Source organism: Chamaea fasciata, unplaced genomic scaffold (assembly GCF_029207755.1).
Source record: "Chamaea fasciata isolate MVZ Bird 193981 ecotype frontalis unplaced genomic scaffold, bChaFas1.0.hap1 SCAF_2, whole genome shotgun sequence".
Lineage (NCBI taxonomy): Eukaryota > Metazoa > Chordata > Aves > Passeriformes > Sylviidae > Chamaea > Chamaea fasciata.
This window is the reverse complement of record NW_027094087.1, coordinates 12,055,162-12,073,299: the sequence shown is the minus strand read 5'-3', so window position 1 is coordinate 12,073,299 and position 18,138 is coordinate 12,055,162.

The window sequence follows — 18,138 nt, the reverse complement described above, 5'->3', positions numbered from 1 at the left end:
CTTCCCTTCCCTTCCCTTCCCTTCCCTTCCCTTCCCTTCCCTTCCCTTCCCTTCCCTTCCCTTCCCTTCCCTTTCTTTTTTTTTTCCTTTCCTTTTTTTCCTTTCTTTTTCTTTTTCTTCTTCTTTTTCTTTTTCTTCTTCTTCTTCTTTTTCTTCTTCTTCTTTTTCTTTTTCTTTTTTTTTTCTTTTTCTTTTTCTTTTTCTTTTTCTTTTTCTTTTTCTTTTTCTTTTTCTTTTTCTTTCTTTTTCTTTTTCTTTTTCTTTTTCTTTTTCTTTTTCTTTTTCTTTTTCTTTTTCTTTTTCTTTTTCTTTTTCTTTTTCTTTTTCTTTTTCTTTTTCTTTTTCTTTTTCTTTTTCTTTTGTCAGTATACGGACTAAGCCCAGGTTACACAAAATAACATGCAACCATGCTGATTCATTTATTCTGTCAGTTCCATATAGAAACTGAGTGAAGACAGATAGCTAATTTATTGTAATCCTCTATTTGATTACGAGATGGGTAATTTTATATTTCAGATATCTCATGCTCTAGAATATATTCAGTTCAATCAATCTGTTGCTCATATTTTGATTTGCAATTTTGGCTCATATTAAAAAATTTTTCCCTGAAAAAAAAATTTTTAGCAAAATTATTGTTACATAGATTTTTCAATATGTTTTGAAGTTAATTTCTAAAAGTTCAAAGAAAATCTTGGACATGCTGAAATTTCATCAGATTTGGAAAAAAAAATCCAAACCAACAAACCAAAACAAATTCAAACAAGCCTAGTAAAGCAAGTTGTTTCTTTGTAGGATGATTTCACATTCATTCCTCAGAAGAAATTGAAAAATATTCTTAATTCCTTCTTACCAGATCCAGAAGTGCAAGGATCTTTTAAGTTACAAGAAAAAAATAATCTCACAAGCCATGGTAAAAATACAATTCAAATAATTTTCCTGTTTTATCTTCTGCCTCAACAGTATTAATATTCTGAATATAATTCAGTGATTGGTTGCATATTCATTGGTGGCATTCCCTTGCTTCTTTCAAAGCATGGACTTCATAGAAATCTTTGAGTTTGTTTTTGTAATGTGCTTGGTCCTATACAAAAGGAAAAATGTGTTCTTGTCATAAGCAGTCAAAATAAATAGTACAAATCAGATACAAGAGGAACCAGATGACCTGCAGACTTCTATAAACAGATAAATCCAGTGATTCTTTCTCATTTTAACTTAATGATTGACTCTATTTTCAATAAGTTTTCCAGGAGATTTTTGTGAAGGGTTCAGTTGGGCAGATCAATTTATTTTGCATAGGGCATCAAACACAATTGGTGTTTCACAGTTCAAAGTAAGCCAGTATGGCAGAAGGAAGTGGGTTCAGGAAGGAGAGCAGAAGCCTTGTGTGGTTGACTTTCTCATGGGACATCAAGCAAAATGATCAAAAGCAGATGGTTCAGGGAGGATTTTGAAAAACAACAATTGAGAAATAAAATTCTGAATATAAAGCACATAATGCAAGACATTTTGTATGTTGTTTGTACATATGAATGTTACTTTTCTAAAGCTAGTAAATACTCCTTTTGAGTTTGAGGTAATCTGTTACAGTAAATAAAAAGTCCCAAAATTCAGGGCCTATCTGTTGTATAGTAAATGTAAAGTGGTTCAGGACTCCATTGATAATAGATGTTTGTCTGTTTTTTCATAGCTGGTGCTTGACAAAAATACTTGCCTATTAATTTTTTTTAATTATTTGTGATTTTTTTTCCAATATAAATGCTGTACATTTTTATTTACTAGGTAGGAGGAACATCTCATGTTTTCAATAATACGTATTTTTTCCATAAAATGGCTATCTGGAATGCATTACTCAGCTTACATGAGTGTCAAATGCAAGCAATATTTCACAGCGAGTTTACACCAAAACAAAACCTAGATATATCCCATCCTATATTCATTAAAGTATAATAATAATAGGACTGTTTTGTAGTATTTCTCATGCTCTCCTCACTTTGCTTCTCAGACTTCATCACCATACAGCAGAATAAAAGTCGGTTTCTCATTCCAGAAATTCAACTCTAATTCAAACCACACTTTTTGAACAAGTTTTTTGAATATTCTTGGCTATTACCTCATTTTTATCCAGGTCTGTACTTTCTCATTTCCAGCAGTATACCAAACCAGAACTGACAAGAGAATGCAGGAAAAGCTGTGTAGCGTCACATCGCATTTGATCAGGAGGAGGAGATGGCATGGGTAGTATGTTCTCATTCTCTATAAATCTTGCAATGGAGAAAAAGCCGCTGATCCTGTGTATGGCACAGTCAGGCCTCCTGTGAAATCTGCAGAAACAGATAGAAACAGGCCTGAAAAATCTCACCTAATTATAAAGATCCATTTTTCTGTGAAGAGGGTAGTTAGGGATGGACAGGTACTTAAATAGCTTGGAAAGGGGGAAAAAATTCTGCTCAGAGTTCTTAACTATTGGGCTCTTCTCTTTTTATCATTTAAGAGAACTAACTTTCTCTTTAAATAAAACTTTTCGCTTTGGATACCTTCTATTCTTTAAAATCAGAGCAATCATATTTGTTTATTTCTGTGAACACATACTATAAGTAATAACTGTTTAATAAGGCCTATGTCCCTTCAGCAAGCAAAGTTCATACAAAAGTATTGCAAAAATATTTTGCATAATATTTATTACTTTTAAAAAGTCTCTATGATCTACTTCCTCCCTCTCTGCTGTTAGACATTTCATTTAATCTAGTCTTGCTTAGTTTTCTTCAGCAGTTTTATTCTATTACTTTAATTACTATATAATGAACTGGAATGTCATCTCTATATGATATTTTAGCTAATAAAACTGTTTTTCTGAGACTTGTTGAAGCTTCAATATTCTACTAATGCTTAAAGGTCCATATCTGAAATGATTTCTACAGTGAAGAGTGATAAGGAGTGTTTAGAGGTCTAACGGAATAGCCTATTGTTCTTATCAGCAAAAATAAGCCAGTATTTTAGATGAGATAAATGAATGCAGCCCTACCAAAGTCAGTTAAAGTACACGAATTCTGTAGCTATGACTGAGGGTGGGATTCAAACATCAGAGTACAAAACCAAGTCCACTTGTCAACCAAGAGGGTGACTGAAAGATAATTCTACTTTGAGGTATAAGCAATCTTTGTTGTTCTATCAGATCTCACCCTTTGGATTGCTGAAAAGAGCAACAAATATTTAACCCTGACCGATTTTGTCAGAGATATGGATCTCATGTAAAGGAAAAGGAAAAAAAAAATCCAAACCCACAAAAGCAAAATCAAAAAACCAAAAACAGTTAAAAATTAAAATGTTCCTAGACAGTAGACATCTATTTTCATGTGTTTTATCTGTGTAAATATATACACAGATTTACCAGAAAATTTGAAAATTCTGTCATGGGACTGTTTCGAAGACTGGAAAAACTGTGTTTTAAACTATAAAATGTTATTAAAATAATTTCTCATCAACATTTTACTTGCTAGTTTTCACTCTATGTTATTAATCATCATCATGATCTGAACAAATTTTTTTGCCTCCAGCAGTTAAGTTTTAAATTAGCTGCAAGGACACACCACCATGATGCCATATGGTTATCACTGGTGACTGGGGTCCTTGGAGGTTTTCTTTGTCAGGTTTGACTTTTCTTGAGAGTTCCTTGGTGGGAGAAGTTGGAACTTAGGTGGGATTGTCTTCTCTCAATTTCCTTGCTGATACCTACACTTTGATTCTATCAAAAGAAATGTCATCTGCTCCCTGTAACTTCTATTCTTTTTTGATGCCAAAGGTCCTCTGCTTTTGAGGATCTCCTGCCAATTTGTCCTTTATCCTTATCTTCTTCTCTGTCTTGCAGCTTTTGGTTGCTTGGACACCTCATCTGTGTTTCAACACCCATGCTTGTTTTCTCCTTCAGGGGTCACATTGCTCACATGCTTATGTTACACATTTATGAATGATGTTACCATCACAGTGGTGCAAAATACACAGTGTGGTTTGTTCCATTTCCACAGTACTTTTATATTTAGGTGCAGAGCAAGCTGTCCTGATATTTATAATTTACTGCTGCTTGTTTTGCATACATATACGCTGGGAAGAAGTAGAATACATTAAGACACCGTACTGAAGAATTTTTTTGAATAGTTTTAGGTTCATTTGAAATTACTTTCTGCAGCTTTGTCCTTTGGTTACAGCAATATGAATGAGATTCTAGAAGCATGTTCACTTTTTCTCTATCTTGGTCTCACCAATAAAAAGTTTTCATGCACTGGTACATGTTGATGCACTCTCAGTTTCAGAATTCAGAGCACATCCAGTTATAAGGTGCTTTATATTCAGCCAGTGGTATTCAAGAAGTGTATTTTAAATCAGTCGCATCTTATCAAGGCAATTTATATTGCCCTCCTACAAGTGTGGATGTGATTTACAGTAAGTGTCTCTACCTCATAAAATAGTTAAATGAGTTTTCTGCTTCAGAAGTGCTTAAATCATGCTACTTCCTCCATTTATGAAACAATTTATGTTTTCAGGCACACAAACATAATGGCATCAAAATCTGTTAATTGTGGGATCTTATTTTACATGCTCTTTATTTATATCCCTGTTTGGTTTAATCTTTTTTATTGTCTTTCAAAACTCTTTTTCCCATTATAGCTGTATTTATTATAGGGAGTCCTATCTACATCACTGTTACTGTTAATTACTTGTGAATTGCATAGTTTGCTATGCCTTTCAAGAGTTTCCTTTCTAATGACTGACCTTTCAGACAGAAACATTAGTGCAAATTGTCGCATATTTTTAACTAGTGTTTGCAACAGCAGTTTTAACTTGTTATTTTGAAAAACGACTGGCTTTATGCTTTTTATTTCCTTGAGTAATAATTAAAAGATTGCACCCTTGGTGGGATACAGCCAAGAACAAAATCATGTGGGGGTTTTTTTCTGTAAATATTAATCAAATACATTCTATATCCCAAAATACAGACAAGGATGGAAATAAAATCAATTTCTTCCCTTCCCTCATTCTCAAGATGGAAAACTAGAGCAGAACTTCCTAAGTTACCTCTCCAAGTCCATGAGACCCTCCTGAGACCCACACTGACTTTAAATACTTTACCTGTAATATGAGCTTGACTTTACCACAGAAAAACTTGTGGTGTGATCAGAGGAAACTTTTTTTGCAACTCTCAAGCTCAGTGCTGTCTAACCCTCCAGCTTGCTTTTCTGTATATTGACGCTCAAGAAGGCTTATGTTAAAGCAAGAATCAAATCAAATGTTTTAAGCCATCAGTCTTTATCTATGTTATATATTGAACAATGTTTAGAAACACACTGACTGATAAGATTTCCTAAAATTAATAAATAAACTACATATATGTAGGCAGCACAAACACCTGCATGAACTCCATTATCTCAGTGGTAAGGAAAAAGCAAAACGTTCCCTGTAAGGCATTTGTATTAAATGGTCCTAGGGCCTAAAAGTATTATTTGGTGGTGTTTAAAGACTGTAATCATAATGCAGTAAAGGAGTGACATAAATGTTTTTGTGGCTTACAGAGTAAAATATGCTACTTCTGAATAAAATCTTGCTTGTCAGTACTTTTTCATGTATTTTTAAAAGTGCAACAAACATCATTACAATTTTAGTCCACATTTATTTTATTTTCATACTGATTTAGGACATACAAGGTAAGGGGGAAAGTAGCTTTTATTAACTCATAGTGAATGATACTGTATTTTAAGCAAGTGAAATTATGCACCTTTATAATAACAGAGTAAATATAAGTTTGATAACAACCAGAAGAGAAAAACGAGCAGCAGAGGATGAAATCACCTCAACCAAGAACAAGTATGCTACACAGCAGTCAAAACAACCCGAGAAAGCAATTTAAAGAATGTTTAAAAGCATATTCTTGTGCTGCCCAGTCTAAAACATAAAACACAGGTTACAAAGCTGTCTTTGTAGCATTAATTTTAATAAGTGAACTCCAGCTTAATAGAAACTACTTTATTTTAGCCTTTGAGACTGAAGCAGGATGGATTCGGAACATCTGTGCCAGAAATGCAAGGGTTAGACAGGTTTGGGAATAGTCCTTCAAAACCCTTGGGAATTCTAGAGAACAGAATGCCACATGAAACTTGGTTGGCATCCCTGATATGAGACTAACTCTTGACCTATATTGCAACTAAAAGAAAGAAGTCTCGGGATACTTTGCCTGGGAAAAGGAGAGGGGATGTTTTTGTAGGGAAATATTTGTGTTTTCCCTTGAATGCTAATTTACAATGTATACATTTGCACATACCTGAAACAATATGCCATCCTGTTTGGAGGACTTCTGTTGTTTAGACAGACCTAAATGAAGGGAAAACTATCTTTTTTTGACTGACATTGTCAATTTTGGGATCCTATGGAAAAAAATTAAGGACATGCTAGTAGATATCAAAATATAACACACTTCCAAGATATGTACACTATTGTGGATCATCCGTGATTTAAAAAATATCTAGAGTCTTCCACAAAATATACTGAAAAAAAATACGGGGGTACCCCTGCAAATGCACGTATAAACTAAGGCATTGCACTTTTCAAGGCTTCTGGACGTGTAATGCTCCTCTAGCTTTCTCACTTGTTTCATATAACCAGACCTGGCTGGGAATTTTGACAATTAATATTTTGCACCAGTTCTAGATAAAGGAACTATCAAAAGAGCCATCATTTCAGGAATCATGCAAGGAGACTTCAATTCCTAAAATTCCTTGTATTAGGGTCTCTCGTGTCTGAAAGCAAGATTGGAACTTCACTCTTTGCATTTGTGTAATGGTTGAGAGAAATAGCATAGCTAAACTTTTCAAAACATTTTGATGTTTTGTCAATATTGAATCAGGCTTCTCAGTGTCAGCGAAGTAAAAAATAATAAAGTTCTGTTGCTGCAGGGACATGAAAAAAAGATATTTGATTGATTCTTCCATTATCCAATGACAGTTATTATGGAGCAAGGGATAAAAATGGCAATTATATTCTTACTTTATAGAAGAAAAAGAAGGGAAAAAGAAACTGTTCTAAGATTTACAGAGTTGACATATGAGAGTTGAAATATGCCAGATACAGGAACTGCAGTGATTGGTCTCACTGACCTGTTTCTAAAAGCACAGGCATTCAGCCATGTTATTTGTATTCAACAATTGAAACTAATATGAACTGATGCTTAGTTATATTGAAAAAATAAGTGTATCCAAAACCAGAATGCACATTAGGAAATGGTATAGCTGTGTGCCTATTAGTGTGCAAAGTAGATTTAAAGAGATAAAAAAAGCCTGCAGACACTTTTTTAATGTTTTCTTTTGGCTTAGATTAAATTTAACCACAATAAAATGTTTCCCAAACACTCAAACACATTATAAGGCACTTCTTATTTTTATATCTGCAGATAATAGTTGCTCAGAGAGTGCCTTTTCTTCTTCATACTTTCCCTTATTTTTACCTACTTATTTTTCAGAGACAGAAAGCACACTTGTGCAAAACTTGTTTTTCAGTCTGTAAGAAAAAAAGCTGCTCCGGATTTTTTTAAACTCTGATATTATATTTAATAAACATAACTTTCATTGCATCAAATGGCATTTAATTTTGAGGGAAAAAAAAAGTTTTTTACTCCAGACATAAACGCCACGATAGTATATATGTCTCTTTAATTTGGAAAAACCCTCCCTTTCCAACTCTGCCCAAAAAAAAAAAAAAAGAAAAAAAAACGCTATTTTTTTCTCTCTCTCTTTTTTTTTTTTTTTTTAAAGACAGCCTCTAGATAAGAAGTGGAAAATGGAAGCGAGAATATGTTATCTGTTCTTTTTTCTTGAGACAAAGAAAACTAATTTTGTCAAATTGTTCTTTAATTCTATTAAAACATCACCTACGGCTCCAATTTTACCAAGAAGGTTGTCTGTTTTGTCATTTCAGTGACAGAATTAATTAATTTTTATTTGCTTATATTTGTTTTAGTAGGTCTAATTTTATTTGTGTATAAATGCAATGTTGAAAACGATTTCTTAATATAGGTTTGCTGATTACACAATCTATGTCAGTAAAGGATGAATTACATAAATTGCTCATTATTTCTCAAGTGATCTGGCTGAAAACAATACAATCAGATATTTCTCAAGCTGAAGAGCAAGTTAGAGAAGAAAAACTGTTTTTTTATTAATGATTTTTTAGTTGACATCTGTTTTCACAAAAGCATCTGGCTTTGTTCTACAGTGCAATTGCTACTCTTGTGGGGAGCTCTTTGCTAGTTTTGGTAATTTATAATGTCTGCTGTTATAATTTGCAGTAAATATATTTTTCCCTGGCAGGTAGGAGAAACTCTCTCCTCTGGTAAAACCTTTCCCTTCCACCATGCTAGAAAAAAAAAAAAAAAATTGCTCCAAGCCTCTGAATGATTTTTTTGTCTGCCAGGTCTTAAAATACGTGTCAGCAAATGCTGCCCTTGCCAGGCTAACAATGCACCCTGGCCTTTGGCTCCACTTCCCAGTACAGGCTGGAGAAGTCACAGATGTGTGGACAATGTCATCTGGCTCAAGGCCAAAGAGCACATACCTGCCCTCAGACTGGAAATGCATATCCAAATGTTATCCCAAAGTGTCTCTCCTTGACCTTGCACAGAGCACTTCCAAAAGAAAAATTAACTTTGTAACACTACCTGAGCCTTTGCCATGATTACAGAAAGTAAATTCCTCTTTACATGATAACTTTGTCTTTTTCCTCACAGAAATACATTTCCCTGAAGAGGCCTTCACTTCCTTTTGGTGGTTGAGTGGTTTTTTTGACCTTCTTCAGAACAGGCTGTGACCAATCCTTTCTGACTGGTGATAACCCTTTTTTCTGGTGAAACACTTAATAGTGCACTGCATAGTATCACAAGAGCATTGCAACTAGACTGGGAAAAATGAGGAGAAACAGGGAGCAGCTTAAGAAGTCAAAAGGATTTTTTTTTCAGACAGCATATGATAGCATCTGTCATGTGTGCTACACCTTTTGCCAGGGCCTTATCAAGAGTCTAACACTGTAAACACTTCTGTGTTGTGACCATTTATTCATTACATTTTATCGAGCTGAAAGTGTCATGTCCTCTTGTATCACAGAAGGAAACGAAAAGTGAAGATGGACATCAGTCAAAAATTTACCAATAGAAAAAAATAAACTAATTCCAAAAATTATTCTCTCAAGGAAATGCAGAGTGATTGTCATTTTGCAGTAGACAACACAGTCTAATGTCCGATCTCCAGCAACATTAAATACAATAAATGAGAAAAATGAGTGTGTACGGATGATACAATTTTTGGAATGGACATCTTTTTCATAAATTTTCTCTGTGACATGCCATAGTACATTCCCTTAATTTATCAAATTGAGAAAAATATTTATTTTATGTCAATTCTTTCCATTATAATTAGGAACTCCCAACTACCTATAATAAAAGCTGAAGAAAATTACATTTATTTGAATTCAATATTAGCTAGCAGCTGACCAATTTTCTGTCAAACTTTTAATGACATTTGCTTTTTGGCATGGGAGAAATATGTCTATGTTGTTGGGCCCTTTACTATATTGACAATCCTTTCCAGTGTATGTTAGAACTGCTGAAAAACCCTTCACTTTTCCTCTTCTAATCTGTTCACTACTTTTGACCACAAGTTCAAACATGTAAAACTAGGGGATTTGTTTGTTTTTGAGGTTTTGTTTGTTGGCTTGTTTGTTTTTCTTAATATTATATACATTTTTCAGAAGTATTATCTTTTAGTGTTTGGGTTTTTTTCACAAATTACTTGGGTTGTAATACACTACAAAATTGTGAAGTATTTTGAAATTATGTAAACACTAATACTTTAATAAGAAAATAAAAAAAAATCAGGTTCTTTTCAGAAGAGAAAATCACTTTTTTCCGTCTTAGCAATAAATGGATACCTAGAATTGCTTTAAACTATTAATGAGTTACAAGTATATGATTATCGTAAATTTGCCAGTTGAGTAACTTAGTATTTCAATTCTTCACCAATACTCTACTACTGTATAATAAAATAATTATTCTGTCTTCAAAACCAAGGATTGGTCTAGGAGAAAGATTTTTAAAAATATAGTACCAAAACCCCAGAATGATGGACTACAACTTCAAAAAACCCAGGGGGGTAATTCATCCCAGAATCACTGGTCACCACATGTGTGATTCACTGACCACATCTGCTAGAGTCTGTTGGTGTAGTGTCACTGTTAGGGACAAGAAAAAACCACGCTAACGCAGGTCAAGAGGTGAGCAGATAAAAAGAGAGAGTTTATTATGATTTGGGGTTTAAATACGATTTGGGATTTGATCAAGGATTGGGAGATGAGAGGAACCACCTCTCTGACCCCAGTGGTCAATTCAGTAGTCCATCACAGAGAGGTATGTGAAAACAATCTACTTGTTTATGTTACATTAGTGACAGTGTTGGAATCAAGAACCACTCTTGAAATAATCTTTCATTTTCCCAGCACAGACTAAAATATACTTAACTTGTCAGTGCAAATTGTGTTCAGTGCACTACTGTGAAAGCAGGTTTTACAACTTAGCAATCGTACATTCTTTGAGGAGCAGGTACTGAGCAATTCCAACCCCTCTTTTATGTAAGCCTTGGAGATTTCCCATGTCATGTATCAAGCCAGGACACATGAGAGCAGACTCAAACCCTCACATCTGCTTTGAGTTTTCAGGTACTACCTAATGGAAGGAGAAGGAAGAAGAAGGTCCAGTAGGGCATTGTAGCATGAGGGCTGTGTGGTCATGTAAGTTTGTCCTGTTAGTGAACATTTGGAATGGTGGAGCATGGATACTGGCAGATAAAGGGATATAAGAGACTCCCAAGCCCTGGCCCTGCATAGGACATCCCAAAATCCCACCATGTGTCTGAGATCATTGTCCAAATCCTTCTTGAACTCTACCAGTCTTGTTGCAGTGGCCACTGCCGTGTGAGCCTGTTCAGGGCCCAACAACCCTCTGGGTGAAAAATCTTTTCCTGATATCCATCCTACACTTCCACTGGCTCAGCTTCAGGCCACTCCCTAAGGGTTCTGTCAGCGATCATGAGGATGAAGAGATTGGTGCCTGCCCCTTCTCCTCCCCTCACAAGGAAGCTGTACCTGCAGTGAGATCTTCCCCCAGTCCCCTCCAGGCTGAACAGCCCAAGTGCCCTCAGCTGCTCCTTACACAGCTTCCAGTCCAGACTCTTCACCATCCTTGTGACCCTCCCTTGAATGCTCTCTAATATCTTTATACCTTTTTCTGTATTGTGGCACCTAAAACTGACCCCAGCACTTGAGGTGAGGCCGCCCCAGTGCAGAGCAGAGCCGGACAATGCCCTCCCTTGCCTGGCTGGTGATGCTGTGCCTGATGTCCACCAGGACACAGATGTCCCTCCTGGATGCCAGGGCACTGCTGACTCATATTCACGTTTGCAAGTAAAGGCTCTGTTTCAGCTGTAAGAAGGTGATTAGTGGGTATTAAAGTCTTCCTTGTAACAAAGGAGAGTGACATGACAAAATGTAGGCATCAAAAACCCTCTGTCTTTCAGCAACATGCACATAAAGGGCTCTATCCCTCTTGCTTCCATGCAGCTGGAGCGAATTGTCTTCTTTTATTAACAAGCAAAAACTACCAAAGAAGACCAAGAGAGTATTACATCCTTTTGGGTTTTGGGGGGTTTTTTTGGTAGCTACCTCATATCCTTTATATACAGCTGAAAACTTTTCTACATATTTCCCAGTCACTGTTTACATCTAAATTAAATCTAGGTGCAAATTAGTGTTTGAAAAGTGTTCTTCATTAATTAAAAAAGGCTTTAAAATTGACTTAAATTGTTTTTATATTAAAAATAATAACTTTCCAGAGTTTTTAATTTTTAAATGCAAATAAGCATTTCCTGAGCAACTGACAGTAGTTCCACTAAATGATTTTTTTCTAACTAGTTTGGTGGAGAATTTATCTTCTTATTCTATGTGCAGCAGTGCAATTTTTCTGTGAATTCTGCAAGAAAATGTGAGGCCTTCCTTATTTTGATGCTCCAAGGTGAACATATTCCTGAATGTTTTCTCTCTCCTGTGCATTGACATACTCAATCCTCATGGTCTTGGCACAACTCTCAGTGATTTTACCTTGCCAGAATGTGACAGAAGGAATCAGAATGAGTGACAGATGACCAAAATGCTGAACAGCTGCTGTTGATGTTAGTTTTTGCTATCTAATGTGTTTTAATGCTTTATAACTATAAAATAAAATTTCTCACTATGTATGTTTAATGAAACAAAAAAAAAAAAAAAAACAAAAAAAAAACAAAAAAAAAAAAAAAACCATAAAATGAGCAAATAGAATCACAGTTGAAAGAGACTTTTCCCATAGATATCATCAGGGTCTGATCCTGAACCTATGCCATGAATGTACAGGGCATTTTTCGTGACTGGTACTGCAGTAGGTGTTATTTTTTTTTTTTGCTGAATTGTTATTAGATGAGGGCAGTGTGTGGAGAAGGGGGCAAGGTATTTGGCAGAGAGAAATAGCAGATTTCAAATAGGAAGCCACAGTTCTGTGGGGGGACATAGGAAATTGTGTGTTTGTGAAATTCAGAGCAACCGCAGGGGAAGGAGTTCAGATCACAGAACATAAAGCAGGTTAAGAAGAAGATGAGCTTTTTGTGGTTTATGACTGTCACCATCACAGAATGCCTGCTTAATTTAAGGCACTTTTTCTAAATAAAAAAGGTAATAAAAATCATCATATTACTAATATTAACAAGTGAAAAAAAATGAGCCTTTGACTTCTGCTGTGATGTTTTCACCTAAAAGCATTTGTCACTGTGCAAAAAATATATTTTGATAGGTAATGAGGAAAGCAGCAGGATATACTTTATCTTTGTCTTTTCAGTAAGCACTCTGGACTCTGAAGTAAGATGCCATGACAGTTTCTCTTCAATACAAATGGAAATTTCTGCACTGTAACTGAAAAGCTAGTAATAACAATACTGTACAAAACTCAGGTCAGAAAAGTAAATTATTACATTAACAGTGAATTATGATAAAATATTAGATTACAAACCCAAGAAGGTTGGTATTTCTTTCTTCTGGCACTTTATAAGATAGTTATACTCTATGCTCTGTTACTATACTACTTCCACAGCAAAGTTTAGAGGTTCACATTTTAGAGTCCAGCAAAACTTTTAAAGGAGAGAAAAGTTACTTTGACATTTACATAAGATGTTGTAAAACAGCAAAACAGCAATATTTATCTCTTTTTTTTTTTTTTCCAAAGTTGTCTATTGACAATACTGAAAAAAATTACAGAGGAGTAATACTAAGAAAAAAAAATCCCAAACCTACATTAACAGGAAACAGTGCCTGATGAGATGTCCATGATTCTTTACTAAGAGCTATGCTGGTTTTCCTCTGCTGAGACTGACCGGTGAATCTTTAGACAGCTGGATAATTCCTCATAGAGATATCTGTGGCAACATATGTTGTCATGCTTTTCTTATTTTTTATTCTTATTTTCTTATAGTTCCACTTATCTCTTCCCAAACACAGTCACTGAGGGTGATATATAACTGTTTCATACATCCCAGGGAATATTTTCATATTCCTTCCATGAAGGGAAGAGGAGGGAGTAGACACTGCAATGCAGTCACCTCTCTGTGGTGACCAGTGACAGGACTTGAGGGGATGGCTGGAGCTGTGTCAGGGGATGTTTAGGCTGGATATCAGGAAAAGCTTCTTCACCCAGGGGGTGGTTTGGCACGGAACAGGCTCATAGAGAAGTTGTCACAGCAACAAACCTTACAGAGCTCGAAACCTACTTGGACAATCCTCTCAGGCACACGGTGGAATTGTTGGGATGCCCTGTGCAGTGCCAGGAGTTAGACCCCATGATCCTGGTGGGTCACTTCCAGCTCAGGATATTTTATGATTTGATGTTTACAATATATGGTTTTATTGTCACAGCATCACAGAATAACTAGATTGGAAAAGACCTTTGAGATGACCTCTCTACCAGACCAGTGACAACGTGTTTTCCATCACCCTTAGAGATTAGTCACTTCAGAAGGCTACAAATGTAAAACTTATGAAAAACACGTCTTATATTTTTAAAATTTTTTTCTATATAGTGTCCCTTCTGAAGTTTAGTGTTGTTAAAATGTGCTAAAAGAAAGAAACAGGAAAATCCTGTTCAATGTCTATGGCACTACATATATAGTCTTGTCAAATTTAGAAATACAAGTGTATTCATGGCTTTGTTACAGCCCTTTACAATGTATTTCAGAAAGGGAAAAATATCAGGAAACATGGAAAAACGTGGAACCCTTGTGGGGTTCATTATGATACTTTGGTAGGATGTTTTGTGAGGCAGATGGAGCTGGTCCAAGGAATTAACAGAGTCAAGGGGACATTTGCCTGTCATTAGAGGAGCAGAGGGTCATGGAACTGATTGAATGCTGTATTGTCACCAGGAGATAGCTGTAAGAAGTGCTGAGAGCTGCAGCAATGAATCCAACACAAACATTCATTTTAAGAACATAGCTGTAGGTCACACAAGAAAATAAGGATGAGAAATTTGCATAGCCTTGTCTCTAATTAAAGCTTCACTGAGAGAGTAGGTTAAGAATTAGAAACTGAAGAGTGAAAATACACACTACCTTTGTCCTTTCTGTTTCAAATTAGATAATGACCACTGAAAAGAACCTGACCTTAGCAAATCATCTAACGTAGAGACAGACACAGGTTGCCATTTTTCATTATTCCTGTGCATTAAATGATAGGCACAAATCAGCCATAATCACAGCTGAAGACACAGCTATCTTTTAAGTTTAGCCTTGGATTAAGCAATATTCTACTTTGCTCAATGTGAACTGGAACAGACCCAAGTCAGACTCATTGACATTAATCAAGAGCTCTTTGGGCTAATGCACACACAACACTGTCCTGCCTGTGCCTTTCTCAAATACATCTTTGTTACCAATTATGTTGCCCTGGGAAAGTGAGAGTCCCAAAACCTATGCAAATGCAGCACCATGATCAACAGAGCTTTTCTTGAGCTTGGAGTTCTTATCAGGTCCAATTGTGAGGTTAAGGGGATCCACATATCATCTGCCTGGCTCTGAAAGAGCAGTAGCTGATATCAGTTGCCAGGTTTCCTGTGCTAAAAGGGAGGGAAGTTCTTCCAAACTTTCCTTCCACCTCTGCCATGTAAGGATTGCTCAGGCCAGAGCCAGCAGTGTGCAGGCAACTGAGTGTGATCTAGGAAGCCATCCTGCAGTGTCACTCCTCCATCCAAGTCAAATAAACTGTGGTGGGACAACTGCTTTTAAAGAGAATTTGGACCTTCAGTGATGCATAGAACTCACTGTATGCCTGGATTGCCAAGGCCAAAGTCCTGCCTTGAGATCTATTAGGTGTTCCTGTGCCCATTTCTTGTCAAGGTTATGAAGGACTGTGATGGAGTCCTGTCATACTCACAGCGAATGGACACACAGCCACACTTCCAGCCAGAACAAGCCTCAGGACTGATGTTGGAAAGGGTTCAGGATGCAAGCTAGAAGGTAAAGAAAAGAATTATGCATCATTTTTTTCCATGTGCACAGTCTCCCCCTTCTCATGAATATATTGTACTTGGAAAAAGACACTTCTGCTCTTTGCTTAGGGTAAGTCTCCACAGTGGGTACATTTTTTTTTCTTCTTGAGCTTTGAGGGGTTTTTTTAAATCTTGAATTGAAAAACATGAACATTTTTTAAATATTTATGGTGTATAAATGTACTTTCCAGGTAAGAAAAGAAAAAACTTTGTGAAATTATGAGTGGTACCTGCAGCTTACACAGAATAACCTCCCTGGCTTTCTTTTATATCTTACAGAAAGAGATGGACCCTCTGGGGAGAATATAAAATCCTGCTCCCATTGTGAAATGCTGCTTAAGGTGCCTATCTCCCCTCAGGGATCCTAGTGAGGGCTGGTTTCTTCAAAGCATATCCCTTCCTGTGATGACCTGAAAGCATTAATTTACAGGTGAAATTCAGTGATGTGTGGAAGCCATGCTGGTAAATTCCCCTACACCATTAGATTTCACAGCTGTGTCAGGGCAGGAGAAGCAGACAGAAAACCTAAAAGCACCTACACATCTCAAACTGTGCAACTGCCATGGCCTTCTGAGGGGATGTACCAGAGTGAGGGTTGACTGACATTGATCTCTCTGTGTCCTATTCCTTCTCACAACAGAATATTTTGGAGTGGGAGGGTAGCTGGTTATTATAATGAAATTATTTCTTTAACTTGTCAGTATGATAATTTAAGAACTCACAAAAAAATATTTCCTATTTTTTTAAATTGTGATTTATTTTGTTTCAAATGCCAGTAGAGAACATTTCAGCATGAAAATTCTAAAATTTGTTTTCATGTTCTTCTCAGCTTTCTACAGCCACCTGAAAGGAGGTTGTAGCCAGGTGAGGATCAGCCTCTTCTCCCAGGCAACCAGTGACAGGACAAGGGGACATGGCCTCAAGCTGCGCCGGGGAGGCTCAGGTTGGACACCAGGAGGAATTTCTTCACAGAAAATGTTGCTAGGCTTTGGATGGGCTACCCAGGGAGCTGGTGGAGTCCTCATCTGTCTTGGTTTGGGAAGACAGGTATCTGCCAGGTAATAAAAACAAACAAACAAACAAACAAACAAACAAACAAAACTCCCTGCAGTTTCCTTTGGGATGGAGAGTGTAAACCCCCCCCTCTTCCCCCCCCCCCCCCCTTTTTTTCTTTTTTCAATTAGAAATTACAATCAGAGGCTCTCAGGCAAAGATTTGGGAAATAGGAATAGCAGTTCTTTACTAGTATGTAATACAAAGCAAACAAACACAAAAACCCCCCCCCCCAAAACCACCAAACAACTACAGCATTAATAACAAACAAAAATAGTACCAAGAACCTTGAGAGCTTTGTTTCATAAAACCCAGGGCAGTTTGGTTTTGGTGTCCCTGCAGGATCCTCAGAGCACCAAGCTGAAACAGTGGAAAAGTCCCGGGCTGGTAGCTGGGATGGCAGGGTGTCCCGGCAGGCAGGGGCAGGATGTCCCGGCAGCGCAGGGGGTGCAGGGTCACACCTTAGCAAGAGGAGCAGCGCCGAAGAAGCTGAAGGTGGGGCACAGCCTGGCCCAGCTCCCAGAGGTGGCAGAGAAAACTCAGGATTCAGGCCGAACCGGTGATAGTAGATTTCCCAGGACTGGATCCCTTTGGCCACAGTGAAACTCTTCCAGCCAGCAACAGCCGTTCTCTCTCTCCCCGAACGCAGGAAAAAGAAGAGCCTGCAGCTGTCTCAAGCTCTGTCTTTTACCTGCATTGTCTCCCCCTTCCAACTTTGTCCACCTCTTTGTTTCGGTTAAGTACTCTCAAGTATCCAACACTTGGTCTCCTTGGTAACTTATGGGGAAAAAATTCTTTAGAGAAAGAAGGAACAAACCTAACCCCCCAACACCATCTCTGGAGGTGTACAAGAAACAATTGGATGTGGCACTTACTGTCATGATATAGTTGACAATGATGATCTAATATTGGCCTTGATGAACTTGGAGGTCTTTTCCAACCTTAAGGATTCTGTGATTCCTGAAAATTAGTCAATGAATTTGACAAAAATTTGGAAGTTGCTTGTGCCACTCTGATGCTACCTTACACAGTGGGGGGGGGGGGGGGGGGGGGGGGGGGAACCAACAATAAAAACCAAACCAGATGAAGAATAGTTCCATGTCTATGTAGCATTTTTCAATCCTTATTTAGAAACATCTGTCATACCATTAATGTTTGTAAAGCAGCACATCCCTCAGTTCCAGGAGGAAGCAATATTGCTGCATTTGCCAGTTTAATACAGAGATAAACAAGAAACGCCATTTTGTTTTTGGAAGGTACTACTAAAAGCAATGAAAAATGACAAGCTATAAATTGCCTTATTAACTTCTTGTGCTGAGCTGGGATGGGATCTCACTGCTTGCCAGCAAAGAAGGCACCAGTCCCACCTGGTCCCTATGTCCCCAGCTGCCTGGGAGGGAGGAATGTTGGGGTGATTCTGGTTCCCTCTTGGAGGGATG